Source organism: Pinus tabuliformis, chromosome 7 (assembly GCF_031772625.1).
Source record: "Pinus tabuliformis cultivar Carrire ecotype Pingquan chromosome 7, CPIR1, whole genome shotgun sequence".
NCBI lineage: Eukaryota > Viridiplantae > Streptophyta > Pinopsida > Pinales > Pinaceae > Pinus > Pinus tabuliformis.
This window is the reverse complement of record NC_142293.1, coordinates 126,758,726-126,780,280: the sequence shown is the minus strand read 5'-3', so window position 1 is coordinate 126,780,280 and position 21,555 is coordinate 126,758,726.

Sequence of the window (21,555 nt, the reverse complement as noted above, 5' to 3'; positions counted from 1 at the left end):
TTTCCTCTTGAAAGACAGCCTTAAGAGCTGGAATTGAAGGACAACCCTTGGTCTCATGGCTTTCTAAGCAAATCATACAAGTTTCTACAAATTTTTCATCTAAAGGACATTCTCTTAGAGAATGTTTTTTTTTCTGCATTTTGGACAAAAAATGGCTAAAGCATCAGCCTTGGTTCTCTTCTTGTTTTGTAATTTAATGGTGTTTATTTGTTCACTAAGACCTCCTAAAATGACAGTTTTAAATTCATCAAGCATATTACCAATTTCTACCCTACTTACAGATCCAGTTGTAGATTTATTTACTCTAATAAGAGAAGGATCTCTTGGACCTTTCCCAGTTTTGGATTTCCCTCTTGAGAGATGAACACATAATTCCCCTATATCATTTAATGGGAGTTGAGAGATATCTCCCTTTCCCATCATGTTAAGGATATCTATCCACTCATCTCTAATGGATTTTAATAAAATATATTTCAAGGTATCTTCATCTAAATGATCCATTTTTTTCTCTTTTCAAATTATAGTTGAATCTCTCAATCAAATCCTCTAAGCTTTCATCCTCTCTTTGCATCATTTTGAACACTTCATATCTATGATTGGTAGGCATGCAATAATCCAAGTACCTATCCAAAAACATTTTTTTCATGTCATTCCATGTTCTAATGGACTGAGTGACTAACCCCATGAACTACTTCAAAGCAACTCCTTTTAGTGTTGAAGGAAACAATTGGAGTTTTTGAGAGTCTTCTAGATAATCATAGGTTTTGCACAAGACTTCAAACTGAAATAAGGATGTTTCAGGATCCTCACTTTTTAACCCATGGAAGTTTGGGAGGACAGAAGGTGATATATTTTTCATGGTGGCATTTGTTTCCTCATCCACTATAGGGAATCCAAAAGAATTACCTATTTCCCTATTTCCTCTGCCTCCTCCATTGTTTCCTCTACCTCTTCCTCTACCCCCTCCAAACAGACTGAATTCCCCATCTTCTCCTTCTTCTGTCGTTATAGTTTCCTCAGAGTTAGTATAAGGTTCAACCTGCAAGGTTACTTTCTCCTCCTCTGGCTCTTCTATTAATGGGATGTGGGAGAGAGGTTCTACTTCTTCTTCCTCACCAGGTATTCCTAATTCTTAAACTAAAATGCGCTCTCCTGTGGAGGTGAAAAATGTTATTCCTATTGTTGGAGATTCAAAATTTTTCTCCTCTAGGGCTAGCTTGGTAGTAGGAGATTATTTTGATTGGCTTTCCGACTCTGGAATTTCAGGTGTTCTATGGCTAGGAGTATGAGTTTGGGATGGAGGTGTATCTTTCCTTGTTCTTGTTGGAGTAAGTGGTGTTGTAGGAATTGAACTACTGCCCCTAGCTATAAATCTACCCCTAGAGTCTCTTTCTCTATAAATATCAATTTTTTTTTTTTGAATGTAAGAGATAAGGTTACCTAGTTACACTTCCCCGCCAACGACGCGAAAATGTTTAGTCAATTTAGTGTCGTAAATTGCCCTACATAAATTATCAATCCGGGTATCGTAAATTGATGAAGTGTAGTGCACTGTTTGTGCTTGCTAAACCTTCTTACTTCGTTGTTTTTGTGTTTTATGTTGTTTTGGGGGGTTTTTGGTCTTTTAATTCCTAATGATTTACAATGTAATTATCAAAACTTAAATCTAACTTTTGTAAAGACTACTCAAAATCTAAAAATGAAAACAGAGCTTCAAAAAGAAATGAAAACAAATTTTCTATTCCTATTTTACCATTATTTCCAAATCATGAATTAAAATTGAAAGTGAAATTTGCAACTGATGTCTAACTAATTACAGAAATAAAACTAAATGAAATACTTGGTTACTCTGCCTCTCAATTTTGGGAGAAAGTCTCCTTGGGATAACATTTGAGTAATTTTGTACTTCATTAATCTAAGGGAAATCAAATACAGAGATGCAGAAATAACTCATTTCATAGATGAAATGTTCAACCACTTAGTTAAGGATGAATTATTAACTTGAAGGGTTTTCCATAAACATTCATTAACACCATGAGTCAGTAAACTAAAAATGAAATGGCAAAGACAGTAAATGACACTGATCAGTTTAATTGAGAATTTAAACTAGCAAAACAGTTAATGACATAAACTATCCAACAATGTATCCTTATCATTCTTCAATCCTACTCTCATCTTGAAACAAGGTTAGTTTTTAATTGAAGAAACAAGATTACACCATTGAGTTCTGTCTTCTAAACTAATGATAAAAACTAAAAAGAGATCAAGCAAATGGAAACTGCTCTATATTATAAACATTGCTAATAAGAAAATGATGGAAATTGCATTATAAACATTGTTAGTAAGAAAATGGTTATAAACACTATGAAAAAAAATGATGAATATACAGTTAACAAGAAGAAGAAAAATAAAATGAAATGAAACCTTCTTCAATGTAGGGGCCCTCTGCAGCTGATTAGGCTATGCTTGTTCAATCAACTCCAAGAAAACTCCTTCAGTTTTTCATAGAAACATGCAGTATTTTCATATTGAAATAGAGACACAAAATGCCCAGAAATTACAGAGTCTAGAACTTCGATTTCACAATAAAACAATTATTATTACTACTAATTGCTTCGGTCCTTTACACAGGTATTTATAAGAAAAATCATATAACTGTTTGTGGAGAAAAGCATGCTACAGCCAAACACGTAGAAGATAGATATGAGTAATTTCTTCATCTGCTGCTAGAGACATAAATCCAAGACATGGCGGCTGTTGGATTCATTTATACAGGTGGCTGTTGGAGTCCGTAGGTATAGGTAGTTGCTTCGAGTAATGCTTCCCATCACTGTGAAACGTATTAATTAACCACGAAGCATAGTCCTATTACCTTTGGTCTCTCTGTGTTTAACTTATCCATTGACCATAGTCTTATGCCATCTTCTTTGTCGACCTGGGCTAAATGAATAGGACAGGGTCCATGTCACAATGATTTCCAAGCTGCCCATGTAGCTAGTTTCTCCTTCTGACACTTGGAACCTGTTAGAGCATGAAGGTAGCTGTGGAACAGCCGATTAGCTGCAGAATAGGCTGTGTTCCATAGCTAATATACACAAATTTATTCAAACAGCAAAACATAAAATCATAACAAGTAAATCACTAAATGTCCTCCTCAAGACAGTATATACCGGTCATTGGTGATGAGAATTCATCTTTCTTATGGAAAAACAAAGAAAAGGAATGAGAAGAGTTGCTAGGGAAAGAGTAATTTTGAAGCTCAATAGTCATATATTCACGAGTTCAATCACTCACACAATTAATCATTTTTCCAAAAGTCTATTGACTGGACCACCCTCCATCAGCCGAACCTCCACTAAACTGCACTACCCAGTCTCAGCCCTCAGTGATAATGTATTGCTTCCCAGAATTGCACAGAGCTTGAGGCTACCTCCCAGGCAGTCTGGACTGCACAATATTAGAATCAACCCGATTAACTGTCACCAAGAATAGCATAGAAGTTGTTGAGCAAGTTGTCTCAATCTGCGTTGCCTGCAAGAAAATATATCAAGCTTCCTACTGGTCAACTGGAGAGTTTGATCGGGTAGTGATCCCGAGTTTCACTCCTCCAAAAAATTGCACAGAAGATGCCATCATGCCCACCTCTAATGACTAAATAAATTGCATAGACATGAAGGAAAGGCACCCACTGCCTGTCACTGCACTGTCCTCGAAATTTGCACAGTTCTACCAGCCAGTCTCCCTGTCAGCCAACCTGATGCTCCTCCTGAAAATTGCACATTTTTCTTGGGCTGTCCTCTAGCTGCTTGACACCCCATGTGATGTAGGAAAGTGTTCCCTCTACGGATGAAGGCAACCCCTCTAGCCCTAGAGTGGGTCTAGTCACAACAAGGATAGACCAACAATAGATTTCCTTAAACAGTCATAGTTGGAGGCCTAACTCAACCGGTGGTCGACGAAGTTCCGTTGCACTGCTCCAGCTTTCACTTCCTTCTCCTCAATGAATGATCAACCTGAAACAATGCAAAGGAAATACAACAAATCACGTAACCGGAAAATAACAATGATCTATTTACTCACAAAGTCAAGAAGTCATGAGCTATCAAGTAAATTACATACAAGACATAGGAAAACATCATTGATTGTATTAAAAATGAAATAAGATCAAGCTTACAATGAAAGTCTTGACGTCGCAAACCTTCTCAGAGGGTCCAACCAGCGTATTTCTCAAGCACTCACCCTTTGAAGATGGATCTCCCAACATACAAAGTTTCTCTCTCACTCATAAGTTTTAGCACAAAGTTAAGGGCACTTCACAACGTTCCACAAGCTATCAAAAATCCCACACTTGTCACACCCACACCAGCTATCTATCAAACTCAAAAACACTAACAGCACTGCTCAATCAAAGAATTTACCAACTAGATGATCATAGCAATGGTGAGTGTTTAAATAGGAGAAGGAATCTCCATGAAAGGTGGAAGAGAGAGCTTATCCCCAAGGAAGGTAGCACAAATGACGTAACACCCACCCCAGAGGAGGAAGGGCGACACAAACTATGCCAACAACCAAGTCTGGAGACATCTAGAAGGCCGACTGTTAGAACGAATTCGCCCAATCTGGATAATCACGAGTTTATAACTAAGCTTTAGCACTGACATCGCTAGTAGGCAATGTAGCCAGTCAGACCATTGCTAAAGATAGCAAGTAGCCTCGTGCTGGTGCATGAAATCAGACCGTTGCGGGAAACAGATGTACTTCCGTGCTGGAAGCGTGGCTGGACTATTTACAACCACTGTTCATCACGTATATTAAGTCCATTATTGCGATGAGGCAAAAAACTTAGGAATAGTGGGTCACTTCACAACATAAGAGAGAATTTGTTTAATATGAGCATGTTTCACTGGGACACATGACACAGTATAAGGACTAGGGTGAAGGCAGTGACAAATTATTGTGTAACAGATGCCCCCTACAGTATGAAACCCGAGAGAGTGGGAAGGGTGAAATGATTTACAAAACTGACTGAGTTGGAACACCATCTGGAAGAACCTGCAAGTAAAACCGGTATCTCTAATAGTGAAATACAAGTAGTCTAGGCATGGGCATAGCCATCCAAAAGACATATGAACTAGGTCTGTGGTATGGACACAGCCACCCAGTTAATAAGACCATGATAATGATAAAGGTATGGTCGCAGCCATCCATCAATGAGTCATGCAATCACGAACCAATCCACGTAGCGCGAACATGTGTAATCTGAGTTCGCGGTCTTGAACCTAACCGATCATAGTACAATTTTTAGCATGCAAATATATGTGCTGAGGTCGAGCATGATAGAAAGTCGCTTGAAAACTGATCAATTATGAAAATCGTTAACAAGTGCAAGATAAACCACCAATAATGTCGATGGTTCTCAAGGTACTGTCTAGTACAATCCACGAAGTGTGAAGAATGAGCTGAAGTCGAACACTCATGGAATCACCCAATCGATGACCAATGATGAAAGTCGACTGTCAGGTGCGAAGAACTTGCCATTGAATCATGCAAGCTCCAAGGTACCAAAGGGAATCTCTAGATCAATCTCCTGGATAATGATCTGATGTCGACAGGAGATGACCCATCGCAGGAGGGCCATAATGTTTCCCCCATCAACGACACGAGATAAGGAACAAGCGGTAGATGGCGAAACAGAGTATCAGAAGAGGAGGCAAGGATGTAAAATATAGAAGGATTATACTCTTGAACATGTCGGTAAGTCGACTCCGGAGGGTGGCAGCATTCAGGTACCAAGGGATCGGAGGCTTGATGGAGATAACATAGATCAGATGGAATGAGGCTAAATGGAAACCCAAACCTGCGAAAGGCTAAATGACGATGTATGAATGTCCCAACCTGACAAGAAGCAAAAGTGTCGATGTTCAAGAGTGACTGGCTCCCATAGACAATGACGATTTCCAAATTTTCCCCCACCATTGCTGGTGAGTACCCCAATTATTTTTGAAAACAAGTTTGAAGGGGATAGCATGTGCTTGAAATATAAGTTCAACCTTTGGTCAAATCCAACCTAGTAATAGTTCAACGAGCCCTAGGGAGGAGAAGCTTGAGTCTCGTCATGGTGACGAGTCCAATGTCATCAAGGTTTAACGAGTCTGACATAGTTAAAACTCTGAGTCTTTTTCATGTTTAGAGAGTTTGAAAAAGACACGGAAAAGAAAACTCTAGGGGGGTCCTTTCTTGGTAGATTTGTGTCTCTCAAGCCCGAAAAAGTATAAAACAATACTTGAGAGAACCACTTGACCATTACAATCAAGGAGTACTTTTCGTGATTAGTGACCTCGACCAGAAAAAGTAAAAAAGCGATCGAAACCATGTCATTTCGTAACCAATAACGAACCCAAAATGACAAATGCCCGACAATATTTTCACGTTTATACGGTTGGAAAAGAGCTTAAAGCAGACCGCCTCTTATTTTGTTTAACAAGTCAAAAGGAATAACTCGGCTATCTTTTCATCTTTTAAGTTAGAATAGAGCGTTAAAGAGGAATTTATGGATCAAGTGCACACGAAGTACGACATAACTCCACTACCTGTAGTTCTGCACAAAACACATCAAATGTAAAACCCATTCTACATAAAATGATTAATATATGCAGAAACATAGTTAAAAAGCCAAAACTTTAATTAACCATGTGATAAAAATGAGAAAAAACCCACATCCTAAAGTATAATTTTTTAATTTTCAAAAATTACTATAAAAAGGGTGGGGTAATTCATTTCTTTTTACCATTTGCACTGTTCATTTTAATTTGGAGCATTTGGAGCGCCAACCCGAGCAAAGTTCTCAAGCTGATTTCGACCTCATCCATCCACAGTTCATCCTAAAACATTTTCCAAGTAAGTACATTTCGTTTTGCGCTGCATTTTAGTAGTTTTTTACATGCAATTTGGCGTTGGGTAGGTGAACTTAGACAGATTTTTGAATTGGATTCCGCCTCTCGGTCATCGTAGGAAAGTCGCTTGGGTCCACGATGACTGAGCGTGATTTACACGTAACACCTTTGGATCGTCGTGAGAAACTGATCTATTCTTGCGATGATCGCAAGAAAAATGAACTGTGAACTGAGCGCCATCACGGTTGTTTTAAAAATAGTCACGATGGTGACGTAAAATTAATTTTTTGCATAAATTATGAATTTAAATTTACAGAAGGAGTTCTAATTCATTTTTTCTTGTCATGCAGGGCATCATGGCATTTGTTTGGTAGGAACGAACTCACGATGTCAACGATGAGGAAGCCTTTGCTGATGCTGGGTGCCGAAATGCTTTACGTGCGTGCGGATTGCTAAAATTATTTCTTACTCCACACCTTCGGGCCCAACCCAATTTGTTAGAGTTGCTGATTCGTGCTTGGAACCCAACAGATGGAAAATTTAACATCCGTGGCAGAGACATTGAGTTCGATGCTACAGACATATATATCCTAACTAGATTATCTCGTGGTGGTGAGAGGCTGATCCTAGAGGGCCAACGGGTCATGGGTGAATCACTAGACATGCTAATGGCACGAGTGTGCCCACGAGCATGCAAATCAAAAAGTGGGAAGGTGTTAATTGCGACGGTGGAAGACTTGGTTCTTCGTGTAGTTTTATTTATGGTGACAAGGGTAGCAGGCTCCCAAGCCCAATATGAGGCAACAAATACCCAACTTTGGTTGGCTCTTGACTACCTCAATCCGACCATGTTCAACTGGGCGGAAGTAGTGATGGCCAACATGAAAAGACAACTCACCAACTATTGCCACGGGGAGGCGAAGTAGTTGGCTACGGGTCTATCTTGGTCCTACTCATGCTGGAGTGAGTGCCAACACTACAGTTACAGGATATGGACTTGGACAGGCCCAGACCGCGGGAGACCAGGATCACATGGTGGGTGAATGTTATGCCATGAGGGGTGGCGGACGACCAGTGTCGTGGGGGACACTATTTCATGAGTGGTTGGATCGCCAGATGATCTTCGTCGAGGATTGGCCATATGCTAGTATGGACTTGTGTGGAGACCCCAACATGTAGGTGCCCGCTGGTGAGCAGTGGGATGATGGCAGTAAAACACTTGATCACACTACTTTTGTATTTTATCTTTTATGATGTTTTTGGATTTTTTCATGCATATGTCCTAATAATGTACTCTATGGTATTTGCAGATGTGGGACCAATGAGGCCTATAGGACTGGCTCTAGAGGCACGGAGGGATCCACAGGGTATCAGAGAGCTGGCCTTGGCTCCCCCAGCTGGTGATTCGGTGGAGACAGTGGCCCAAAATCTTGAGGGTCTAATGGCAGGGATCCCTGATTACATGGGAGTCAAGGAGGTCCCCATAGATTTCCAGATACATATAGTAGGGGTGAAACCCAGGGTGTACCGCCTGTTGAGGCGAGTTGTACGAGAGGTGGTGTGCTATAGGGAGCATAACCCACCGCAGTAGATGCCTAGGTTTTATTTCCTACTGATTTTTTGAGAGACATGTGTCTTGGATGTACGGAGAACACAGACTCTATTTGGACATATACACTTATTTTTTGAGCGCCTCGGTGCGCCACATGAGATATATATACATATGCATATTCCTATGGTTCATTATTGTGTTTTGAATGCTTGTATATGATGTTTTGATTACATGTTACGTAAATGTCTGTCTAATACATGGTTTTCTAATGCATCAGTTAACATGTTTAATCTTCTTGGAATGTGTTGATATGTAATAAAATCAAAATTCCTTTCTAACAATTTAACACGTAAATACAACCTTAAAATCCGATGATCTCTGATGGATTAACGCCCATTAAGCTGGTGGACAACAATCTGAGAATCTAGATTCACAACCAATATATGAATACCGAGGTTGATAACCTTGGTCAGTAATTCAATAACAACACTATATTCAGTGACATTGTTTGTGGTACAACCCAGACAAACATCTTGAAGGTCTACTAACTCACCGCGAGGATCGTAGATCACCCATGCTACAGAAGAAAGGTTGCGGGTACTGTGGCAGGCACCATTAGTGAAACCAACGTAAGGTGTACCAGACATCTGCACAAGAAGCAAAAAGACACAATAAGCGGTAATTTTGCCTACACACCAAGCCAGACATGAAAACACACACACAACACACCTGCTGAGAACACACGTATGTACAAATCAGAGTGCATGCTTTCATGCGTAATATTTTTTTAGATAAAGCCCATTTCGGGGCTTATCTAGAGGGTTCCCTTCATAATCAATCAGCTCATAGGCCCCTTTTTGCAAAACTCGCTTTATAATATAAGGCCCATGCCACATAGGCTTGAATTTTCCTTCCCCTAGCTTATCATTTGCTTGATCATAAAGCAGGACTAAATCTCCTTCAACAAAAGAACGAGGATGGATAGTATGATCGAAGTGAGTTTTCACTCTCTTCTTTTGTGCTTCAATGGCTAGAGAGGATAATCGATGGGTCTCGTCTAGTCGCTCTAGATAGAGAAGACGTTCTTCTATCGGAGTAGTGTTGGGGAGTAATTTGATGGCTAATTTCAGAGAAAGGATCTCACACTCAATCGGAAGGGTAGCCTCCAGACCGTAAACCAATTGGAATGGGGTGAACCCAATGGCATCCTTCACTGAAGTTCGGTAGGCCTATAAGGCAGAGAACAACATCAAGTGCCAATTAGACTTGTGCATGCCGATGGTGCGTTGAAGAATCGTAACTAGAACTTTGTTGACGGCTTCCACTTGGCCATTGGCCTGAGGATAGTATGGTGTCAGGCTATCATGCCGTAAGCCCAACTAGGTTGTTAACTCAGCCATCATATGATTACGGAAGTGTTTGCCGTAATCAGTGACAATAGCCTGAGGGACTTTGTATCGTGAAATAACATGATTAAATAAAAATTGCACCATTGCGTGACCGTCTTCAGATAGTGTAGGCATCGCCTCGGCCCATTTTGTGAAATAATCAACGACAATGATGATATACCCATGCCCCCCGTCTGAGTGAGGGTCACGGGTCATATAATCAATGCCCCTTTTGGCAAAAGGGCCGGCGGTAACAACAGGGTGCAATGGAGCGGGAGGCGCGCTCATCTTCCGTTGGTAGAATTGGCATTAATGACAAGAACAGACGAAAAGAATGCAATCTTTGAAGATGGAGGGCCAAAAATAACTAGCATGGAGGATCTTTTGAGCAGTTTCATACCCGAACATGCGACCACCACAGGTGCCAGAATGGCAGTCATTTAGAACTCGTTCGGCTTCCTCGAATGTTAAGCATCGATGGAGAACAGAGTCGGCGCCGAGACAGTACAGGGTGTCCCCAATAATGCAATAGGGTTGAGAATGATGGTGAATCCGTAGTCAAGCATCCTTCGACAAATTGGGATGAAAAGAGGGCATTTGAAGATAGACAATAATATCCCCGTACCAAGGATCGAAGGTACTAATAAAGAACAAAATTTCATCCGAAATATGGTCCTCTAACCGAGAGGGTGCGGTAACAGATGGTAGAGAGAAAAGCAACTCAGCAAAGACAAGGGACTTCTTAGACTTGGCAGTGGTGAACTCCAAGTCAAACTCTTGGAGGATGACAATCCAATTTGAGTATTTGGCCCCCAGTAACTGACGTGACAAAATGTACGTCATTGGGTTGCAATCAAAAACCACCATCGTGGTGCGCAATAATATATAATGGTGGAAATGTTGTATAGCACAAATGGCAGCCAATGCCAACTTCTCGACATAGGCGTATCGAGTTTCCGTATCTAACAAATTGCAGCTGAGATAATAAATGACATGCTCAATGTCATCATCATCATCTTGAACTAGAACCATGCCAATAATGGTATCGACAACGGCTAAATACAGAGTGTAGTCACAGTGATAATCAGGGGGTCGCAACAATGGAGTAGAAACAAGGAGGGCCTTGAGATGCTCAAATGACTCTTGTGCAATGGAATCCTAAAGAAAAAGGGTATCCCGCTTTAATAACCGCGTATAGCCTTTGGCCACTTTGGCATAATTCAGAATAAATCGTCCTAGAAAATTTGCTTTACCCTGCAAACTCTGCAATTGCTGCAAAGAACCCGGGGGAGGGAGATTCAGGATGGCTTCAACTTTAAGGGGATCGAGATGGATATCCTCTCGGGAGATGATGAACCCAAGAAGTCTGCCTTACTCAACTCAGAAGACACACTTATGTGGATTAAGCCGGATACGATAGTGTTGACAGTGGAGGAAGATTTCGCGAAGGTGAGCTGGATGGTCCTGTTGCTTTGCTGAATGAGCCGGAAAATCATCCAAGTAAGGCTACACAATGTGTCGAATATCATGGAACGCATAAGACATTGCGCGCTGGAAGGTGGAACTGGAATTTTTTAAACCGAAGGGAGCTTTTTATAAGCGAAAGTGCCCCATAGACAGATAAAGGCGGTCTTGTGTTGATCTACAGGTGTAATATTAATTTGGTTATAACCAGAGAAACCATCCATGAATGAGTACATTTCACTCCCGGCACACTCATCAATGAGCTGGTCAATGAAGGGTGTAGGGTAGTTATATTTGGGACAGGCCCGATTAATATCACGATAATCAACACATACCCGGATAGTGCCCTGTTTTTTAGTCACAAGGACAATATTAGAGACCCAATTTGTGAGTGGGATGGGGTAAATAAAACCATCTTTAAGAAGCTTTTCAACTTCCGCTTTAATAGCTACAGCCTTTTAGGGGTGCACGGGGCGTAGATGCTGTCTAATAGGTTTGGCACCCAGATATGTAGGTATCTCATGCACCACGATGCTAGGATCGATGCCGGGCATCTCTTCGTAAGACCAAGCAAAAACATCACGAAATTCGAGAAAAAGATCAGTATAAAGCTGGATCTCCTCCGGAGTACAAGTTACTCCAACATGGATGTGCTCGATAATCCCTGGTTTAACAGAGATGTCGATTGGCTGAGTTTGTGTAATGTTTCCCATATTCCCTTCAGAAGACACTTGATGAACCTGGATGGGTGTCTGAAGGGGTTGAGATGGGAGACAAGGAGCAAACTGCTCGAGACAGGTAAGCATTTCCCGATGGGTAGGGAGAAACAAGGAACAATGGTGATGATCAAACCAAGGGGTTTCCTCGAAAGACATGGTCTCAATAATCGCTTCATCAAAAGGAAAGATTTCATTTAAAGGATCTGAAGAAGCACCATCTCCAAGCCAAGGGGATTGAACATAAGAGTCGAGAGCTCTGCTCGAAGGAGTAGATTTAGAGGAGGGAGCCAATGCAGAAACAATTTCGACACAATTAAGCTTGGTAGGACTCAACGACATCTCATTGCCCCAGGATTCCATCTGATCAGTGGGGGGAAGAACCCAAGGATCAGAGCGAACCGAAATCATATTAATGGGAGCGATGTTGGAAGGTGGGAGCGAAAAAACACCCATAAGGTCAGGATCTTTAAAGAGCCCAGCACCCACACTCTCGCATGGAATGGAAGTATGCTCCACAAAAGGCATGTTGCCAACGAAGGAGGAGGAGGCGAAGAAGGACAATTGGTCTACTGTGATGATATTCCCTTGATGAGGAAAACGAATGACACAAAATAGAGATGAAGCCACGGCTCGCATGGCATATGTCCAACTTCATCCTAAAAGGAGGTTGTAAGTTCAATTGGCATCAACGACTTCAACCTCCACTTTGACCGTCTTCCCTTCCAAAGTAGTAAGCAAGCGTTGGAGTATACCATAAGGATGAGACTCTCTCCCATCAAAGGCTTCCAAGGTTGTAGGAGACTAGCTCAGAGTCGAAGAACCAATAGCCTTCCAACAAGCAACAGACATTATGTAAGTAGTAGCACCCTCATCAATGATGGTACGATGAATCATTTTAGAATTGATGATGACTTGGATAAGGAAGGGAATTTGGTGAGGCAGTCTCGGTATATGACTGTCTAGGTCAAAAGTGATCAAATCCAAATTGGCCAGGTCAATACCACTGATGGCTGATAGTAAGGACTTCCTCTGAGAGGGGCAGTCCTGGAGAACTTCCAATGTGAACATAGCTGATGGAGCTTGGGTTAAGTCATCAATGATGCTATAGTGCTGAGCAACACAAGCATTAGGGTTGTATGAAGATTTCTGGAGCATGCCTTTAGGAGGAGGTCGGATGACTGCTTCAGTGCTAGGTCGCTCAATATGAAGGGGACCAGAACTGGACGGAGGAGCACTAGAGGGGACCTCAGGCTCCTTCCTGGCAGGCAATGGATACTCTTTTGCTCGAGTACTAATGTGGACGGGAATCGTCCCAGCCATAAATACCTGAGAACCAAAGGGAGAAGAGGATTGAGATGGATCAGCCACCATTTGAGTTTGCTGCGAGGGAAAAGGCTCTTTGAGTATGACAGGAGTCCCGGGGGCACCTTTCAACAAACGACTAACTTCAGACTGCCTAGGGCAGTCTTTGGTATAGTGATCCTTGTCACAAATAAGGCAAGGATACTTAGGCTTGTGTTTAGCACCTTCCTCAGGTGGAGGTTTAGGGGAATCCTGCTTCGGTTGATCAGCCTTATTCTTTCATTTTCCCTTCTTTTTCCCTTTCGAGGCTTTGTCTGTCGTGGTGGACTGAATGGCGTTAACCTCAGAATTGTTACCATAATTGGATATATCCTGAGAAGTGTTTTCATTTGAAGCATTCGACTTTTTCTTCCCAGTGTTCACGGAAGATTTCTTAGAGGACAGATTAACAGAACCAATGACGCCGTCAACAGATGGTGTTAGTGGGGCTTTGGAAGTTCCAGGCCTCGGGGCATTAGGAAAATAATCATATAGTGTACTGAACTGGGAGTAAACCAAGTCTAGGTACTGGGCACGCGCAATAGCCTACTCTTTAGTTACACATGCCCCCATAGCAATGTTCCGGGCTATCAGACTGACAAATGAGGTCGTGAACCAGTCAATCAGAAGCTGATCGGGAGTCCAAAACTTAATCAAACGACAACGCCATCTCCATTCATGGATATGATCAGAGATATGCATGGCTATTGCCTGTTTTAAGGATGTCAAGAGATGTGTGCCCGTCTCATATCGAATCGGCAATTGAAAATGAGTTAAAAATGCCATAGCCAACAAGTTAAAGTCCTGAAAAGATCTGCGAGCTAACTCAATATACCATTTAGCAGCAGAGCCAGTGAGGTTCCATTGAAAGAGGTGGAGCTGGATCGAATCATCAAGCCACGAGTTTGATGAACACCATAGATGATAAGTCATGATGTGGGCTTGGGGATCTTCTCCAGCTTTACCGTTAAACTTGGGACAATCACCGGGAATATTAGTTGGAACCGGTGGCCAATACAGATTATGAAGAATAGGATAATTTGTCAGTTTGGACACATCTGGTAACTCCAACGTTGCTAAAAAGGGTAATTGAGGGTTAAAGGACATCTGAGGTCACGGGTAGGAGGTAGCACTAGAGTTCCACCCAGCTGCTTGTTGCCCCCACTAATTTTGTCCGGATAGATTTGGCCCAGAAGGGTTTTTTTCATAGGAATTTTGTCCATAGGGGTTATAGCTGTAACTGGATGGTTGACCCTAGATCTGCCCCCCAACATTCCATTGATTACCAACTTGGCCCGCAGGAGCAACATATGGTTGCTGGTAATTCTAGTAAGGACTCACCTACAGTTGTTGATAATTTTGGTATGTGGCAAATTGGGTTTTCCCTTGGGATTGCTAAAAACCATAAGGTGGATGGGCTCCAAACTGAGCTTGGGAGCCAGGCTGTGTTTGGTAAGAAAGTTGATATTAGGATACAACCTGAATTTAAGGACCGGATTGGGTCTGGAGCCCAGATTAGGGCTGAAAACCGGGTGGAGCTTGAGAAGCAACAATCATTTGAGTGCTCGATTTGAGCAGGCCCAAATGGATGTCCTTGAAAGAACTGATGTTGAGCCATCTGGCTAGAAGGTTGACCTAGTTGAGATTGAGGTGGACCCATTTGCCTAGAAGGTTGAGTTTGTTGGGTACTGGGTTGTCCTGATTGGCCGGATGGCTGAGCAGACTGGATAGTTGGTTGGCCCGGTTGGTTTTGAGGCTGACCACTTTGTCCAGATGATTGACTAAGCTTGACAGTGGGTTGGCCTTGCTGAACGTAAGGCTGACCAAATTTCCCAGAAGGGTAGCCTTGCTGGACACCAGGTTGGCCTTGTTATATGTAAGGTTGTCCTGGATTACCAGAAGGTTGCCTGAAATAGGTAAAGGAGGAACCACCAAAGGCCAAACGTTGTCTCTGGAAGGGTTGTCCTTGTGGGCCTCCAGGTTGCCCTGGATAAGGTTGTCTGTAAGATGGCTGACCTTGATAGGGTGGTCCTTGAAAATTTGCAAGGGGTACTTGGCCACCATGATAAGCGGTGGTACCCAAAGCAATGGATAATGGAACCAAGACCTCAACCACAGGTTGAGATGGCAAAGGTCCGGGGTAATAAATATGAGATCCTCGAGAATCGTAATAATGAAACAGATTTTGGGGATCCGGATTCTGAAGAGCTTGTAAATATTGATCATATGCCCCCCTGCTGGAATGGAACCAGAAGAAGGTGGGGTACTTAGTGTAGGATCAACAACTCCGGGTGTAGATGCCAATGGGCCACTATTCGCAGGTCCGGACGAAGGTCCAGTGATAGTGGTCACAACTGAAGATGCAGTGACGATGCTAACAACAAGGGCTGAAGAAGTCACACAAACAGTTGGAATAGTCGAGACTGAGGTGACAGACACATTATGAATTTGAGGGGTAAAAGGCTTTGAAGTCGGAGTGATGGTATGAGACCACATGGAACTCATAAGGGGAGATATAGAACCCATAATATCCTTCACAACCTTATAGCGTAAAGGCAGCGTGACACCGAGAGGGGTGACATGGAAGGGTGAAGTTTCTGCCGGGATAAGAATTCCACCACTCATCACAAAGGAATCTTCACTCTTGATGGGGGATGTGTCATCCATGTTAGAAGAATACATTGGGATCGAAACACTAGGAGGAGTAATGGGAATATCTTCTTCGGAAGGCTCCCAAATGGGGTTCCAACGGATATTGTAAGACTCGTCCTCTGGAGCATGAGAGTTAAGCGGTTGGATACTCGGGATGACAGGAAGAGTATCACTAACAGCCAGTACTTCAGAAGCTACAGAGGATGGAGGCCCTTGGTCACTTGGAATGAGAGACGGGATTGGTGATTTCGCCAGGATGATTCAGTTTAAAATTCTAGGAAAACTAACGAGAAAGAACCCTACACAAGCTAAAACGTAAAAAATATTTAATAGGGTAAATGTGAACGTGGCCAAATAAATTTTAACACACAGGAACAAAACTTGACCTTTTCATCTTTAAAGAGTTGAGAAAAGGACAAAAAGATGACTCTAGTCGCCTTCGAATATTTAATGAGCCTGAAGTGACAAGTGCTTAGATGGACCTTTTCTTTTAGGGAGTCCAAAAAGGCACAAAAGTGACTACTCTAGAGAACTAGGCAAAAGGTTTACCAAACAACCCGTAAAACTGCATATACACCTTGGTAGTCATATGAAAAACAAGGACTTTCCGTACGGCAGTCAATCTTCCCGAATGCTGTGTTCGGTGCGTTATGGTTTGCAAGGTAGCAAACACAGATTCCTAAGGATATAGGATGATAACCTAGTGGGGTTTCCCAACATATACTCGACGGTACATGGGAGCACTATTCTGTACTAGACCGCTATTGAGTCATACAAGGAGGAATTACCCAACCTTGAGTGAAAACAATAGTGACTAGATTTAACAATGTCGGAGCATGTCTCTAGCCTAGACCTATAAATAGTGTGCGTTATGTTCCAATGCGTTGTTAGGTTTATTCAATTCATTTTAGAGTTGATCTCGAATTATGTTTCATTTTCCAGGCCTTATCGTATGTATACAACAAATCCTAGAATGTAGCTAGAATGAGAAAAATATCTTTTTACTTCAATGAACACCTACCTACAGGAGGGTGGAGAGATCATTCCCAAACCAAGAAAACCAAGATAAACAAATGCAGTCACTCAATGCATACAAACATCAATTCCTAAAGTGCACGGGTACTACTAATGAGAGATTTTATCATTCGCTTTCCAATATGCAAACTTGAAATGCAAATTCACTTTCACTTTCGTATACTAAATGAATGAAAACGTGAAAACATGGAAAAACTGGTTGATCCAAACAATTGTGATCTATGTTCGGTAGTGAAAAGAAATCGAATCAATACCAAAGATTGGTTCAATAATTGTCACTAAAAAACAACCAAAAATAAGCAATGGGGAAGGTTCAATCAAACCAACAAGAAAGTTGCAAACGAACCTTGGGCAAACCAACAACCAAGCCAATTTACTCAAGAAATTGAAAGAATGGAATAGGTCACATGGGAAAAATTGAAAGATTCATTCAATAAAGCCAAAGAAAGAGTGCCTTAACCACAAACAACGAAAAACAAGCTACTGAGCAAGAGGAAAAAAAGGTAAGGGATCAACAGGATTGGTGAAAGGAGGCAGAATTGAAAAAATCAATTCTACGGGAATCGTCGCAAGGACAACACAAGCAACTAGCGCTGATCAGCAACTAGCTATAGCAACAGAGCGATGTCGTCGTGGAATTACACGTCTTTCCCACGATGTACCAATTTCAGGAGTCATTGTGACTGTGTGATGGTAATCAGCGATGCACAGTACTTTACAAAAGAGTGAGTGCGACGTCAGCGCTACTGTTAAACTATTTTCCATGATGATGTAAAAAACAATGACAAACAAACAAAAAACTCCCAAACAAAAACCAGTCAATTCAATAGACAAAAGAGGGACTTTCCAGATCAATCTAGGTGACCCAAAAGACTGATAGTTAATCCCCGAAATTCAAAAGAGACCAAATCAAAATCAAAACAAGAGCAAACAAGAGAAGAACATAGGAAAGACTCCCCAGCAGAGTCGCCAACTTGTGATGTAGGAAAGTGTTCCCTCTGTAGACAGAGGCAACCCCTCTAGTCCTAGAGTGGGTCTAGTCACAGCAAGGATAGATCAACAATAGATTTCCTTAAACAGTCATAGTTGGAGGCCTACCTCAACTGGTGGTCGATGGAGTTCCGTTGCACTGCTCCAGCTTTCGCTTCCTTCTCCTCAATGAGTGATCAACCTAAAACAATGCAAAGGAAATACAACAAAGCATGTAACCAGAAAACAACAATGATCTATTTACTCACAAAGTCAAGAAGTCATGAGCTATCATGTAAATTACATACAAGACATAGGAAAACATCATTGGTTTTATTAATAATGAAATAAGAGCAAGCTTACAACCAAAGTCCTGATGTCACAAGCCTTCTCAGAGGGTCCAACCAGCGTATTTCTCAAGCACTCACCCTTTAAAGATGGATCTCCCAACATACAAAGTTTCTCTCTCACTCATAAGTTTTAGCACAAAGTTAAGGGCACTTCACAACCTTCCGCAAGCTATCAACAATCCCACACTTGTCACACCCACACCAGCTATCTATCAAACTCAAAAACACTAATATCACTGCTCAATACAAGAATTTACCAACTAGCTGATCATAGCAATGGTGAGTGTTTAAATAGGAGAAGGAGTCTCCATGAAAGGTGGAAGAGAAAGCTTATCCCCAAGGAAGGTAGCAAAAATGACGGAACTGCCATACTAGAGGAGGAAGGGTGACACAAACTATGCCAACAACCAAGTCTGGAGACATCCAGAAGGCTGACTGTTAGAATGAATTCGCCCAATCTGGATCATCACGAGTTTATAACTAAGCTTTAGCACTGACATCGCTAGTAGGCAATGTAGCCAGTCAGACCATTGCTAAAGATAGCAAGTAGCCTCATGCCAGAGCATGAAATCGGAAGGTCACAGGAAACATATGTACTTTCGCATTGGAAGCACGGCTGGACTATTTACAACCGTTGTTCATCGTGTATATTAAGTCCATTATCGTGATGAGGCAAAAAACTTAGGAAAAGTGGGTCACTTCGCAACATAAGAGAGAATTTGTTTAGTATGATCATGTTTCACTGGGACACATGACACAGTAGAAGGACGGGGCTGAAGGAAGTGACAAATTACTGTGTAAAACCCTGCTCAGCCTAGAAACTGCGTTGGGATGTCCTACAGGATAGCCTCCCAGCTCTACATAGTTTTGGCCAGAAGATCCCACAGCCCACTGCTAGCCTCCCTAGAGAATTTGCGCATTTTTCACTGCCAGTGTTCTCCCTACTGCCTGCACTGCCTCCCTAGAAAATTTGTGTAGTTGTGCCCTCCAGCTGAGCCAGATCCTACAGATGGCCACCGTTGTTCCAGACTTCTCATATCATCCCCCTAGTGACCTCTTCACAATTTTCCTTGACACTATCTGGAGCCAGCATCTTGGCCTGAAATGTGCTCTACACAATTTCAGAGCCTTTACCTCTCTCCTGGTGACCTTCTCCCGAAAATGAAAGATGATGCATCATGGTAGACTAAGCGATTTCTAGATTTGATGTCATCTAGTCATGAGTGACTACATATATAGGTACATGGATGATACATGGTGCGATGACGAACAGGATGAACAAGGAGCACATGCTAGAAGACTTGCTCGCGGTTGGATGAACATACAAAGTAAACCAAGTAGCAAGTGAAGGAGACACATGCCCATGCGTGCAACATCAAGTGAACTCCAAGACCATTAAAGAATTTGCACACCTTACCATGGGAAGGTGAAGCTATGATACACCAAAAGAAAACTCATCACTTAGCAACACTACAACTCGACATGGACACCATCATCAACATGAATGTACCAGCACTATCATGTCGATTCATGTCATGAGTCATCTCAGCCACATTACTACTGTGGGCCATACTATTGTAATCAATGTAAGGTAACATGGAGATCCAAGAGACCCACATGTAAATTTTAAGAGTCATGTAAGTCAAATAGTCATGAGGGAATCCAAACAATCACAAGGGTTAGTTTAACCCTTGGATATAGATACCCTCATTTGTACATGTAAAGGGCTTTTCACCTTGGATCCTCCCACATAGCCTTGAGACTCTGTAGTATTTTCTTTGAGGAGCGAGTAGTGGATCTAATGCCCCACTATTGGGGTTAGTGATGTAATGGTGTACTGACATGTCTTGGAACTTTCGCTTAATTCAGAAGCCTATTAACAGGCCAACACATTTTCACACGTGTATTGTATTTGTTTGTAATACTATTCTTTGGATACTTGTAATACATGTTGCTTTAACCTGTATTAAGACATTTGAACTATTTTGGTTGTTTTAGTACATATGCTATTGGAAATGTGTTGTATTAGTTTTTAATGATGTCTCGTCTAGGTGGAATATTCCATCAGACACTTGACAAACTCATTTTCGTAAACTTGTTATAACGACCGTCACACTCGTGTGGACTATTCTACTGCATGTTGTACGTGATATTTGCTCACCTTGTGTTTGTGAGTGTCACATCCGTGTGGACTACTCCACCATAAACTGCGCGTCTTGCTGTGTTATGTGTCCATAATAGAGTTGGGACTATTCCCTTTCTACTTGACACTCACTTTCACCCTTTCCCTCTACAGTGAAAGAACCTTGGCACAAGTGACACTAAGCACTCACCAGGCACGCAAACCTCATTGTTTGAAGACAAATAAAACCACTCTAATGTGTCAACAAAAAAGAGCTAACGAAAATCTTTAAGATAATGGCAACCGAGCCATCATACCGGATGGGACTTCTACACTAAACAGTGTGAGGTCTAGTTGGGACTTCATACCAGGGAAATCCCTTGAATGTTGGCGGATGCAACACCGTCAACAGGTGTGATTCCACGTGCCCCAGTCAAGGGCTACCACGTGGCACCTCTAGGGTCAACAAAATTTTGTTATGGATGAATGGGACTCTAAGTGAATCGAACGCGAGACCTAGGGAGTGGTAGCATAGAGCCTTATGCTCCACTATTCAGTGGAAGTTAGCATGTATAGGTGCAAACATATATTTAAAGTTTCTATAGTTCAATGTTGGGGGACAGGCTCGGGGCTAAGCCCTAGCCCCTGGTCACCTTACCACCCATGGGATTGGAGGCAGTAGGGAGCTGAGGGCTTGGGCTTAGCCCTGACCCAAGGTTTCAGAATCTATATGTCAATCACAATCGGACTAGACCTAACAGTTGTGGGGTCTGAACTTTGGGGACCAACCCACGATCTAGCCCTTGCACATACGACCAACAAAAGTTGTAGCCTAGAGCTTAGAGGTCAGTCGCAGATAACAGGGAATGACCTTGGTTTTATGGCGCTCCATGGAACCATATGCAAAGAATATTGGGTTATGCCGATGAGGGCGGGAGGTTAGCCCCAGCCCCCGGGAACATGGCCCCATGTGGCATAAATGTTCCGCTACAGGCTTTATTGGGCATTAAAACAGAACAACAAAATGCACCCGAACCGACAAGAATCTCATTGGCACCAAGAGAAATTGG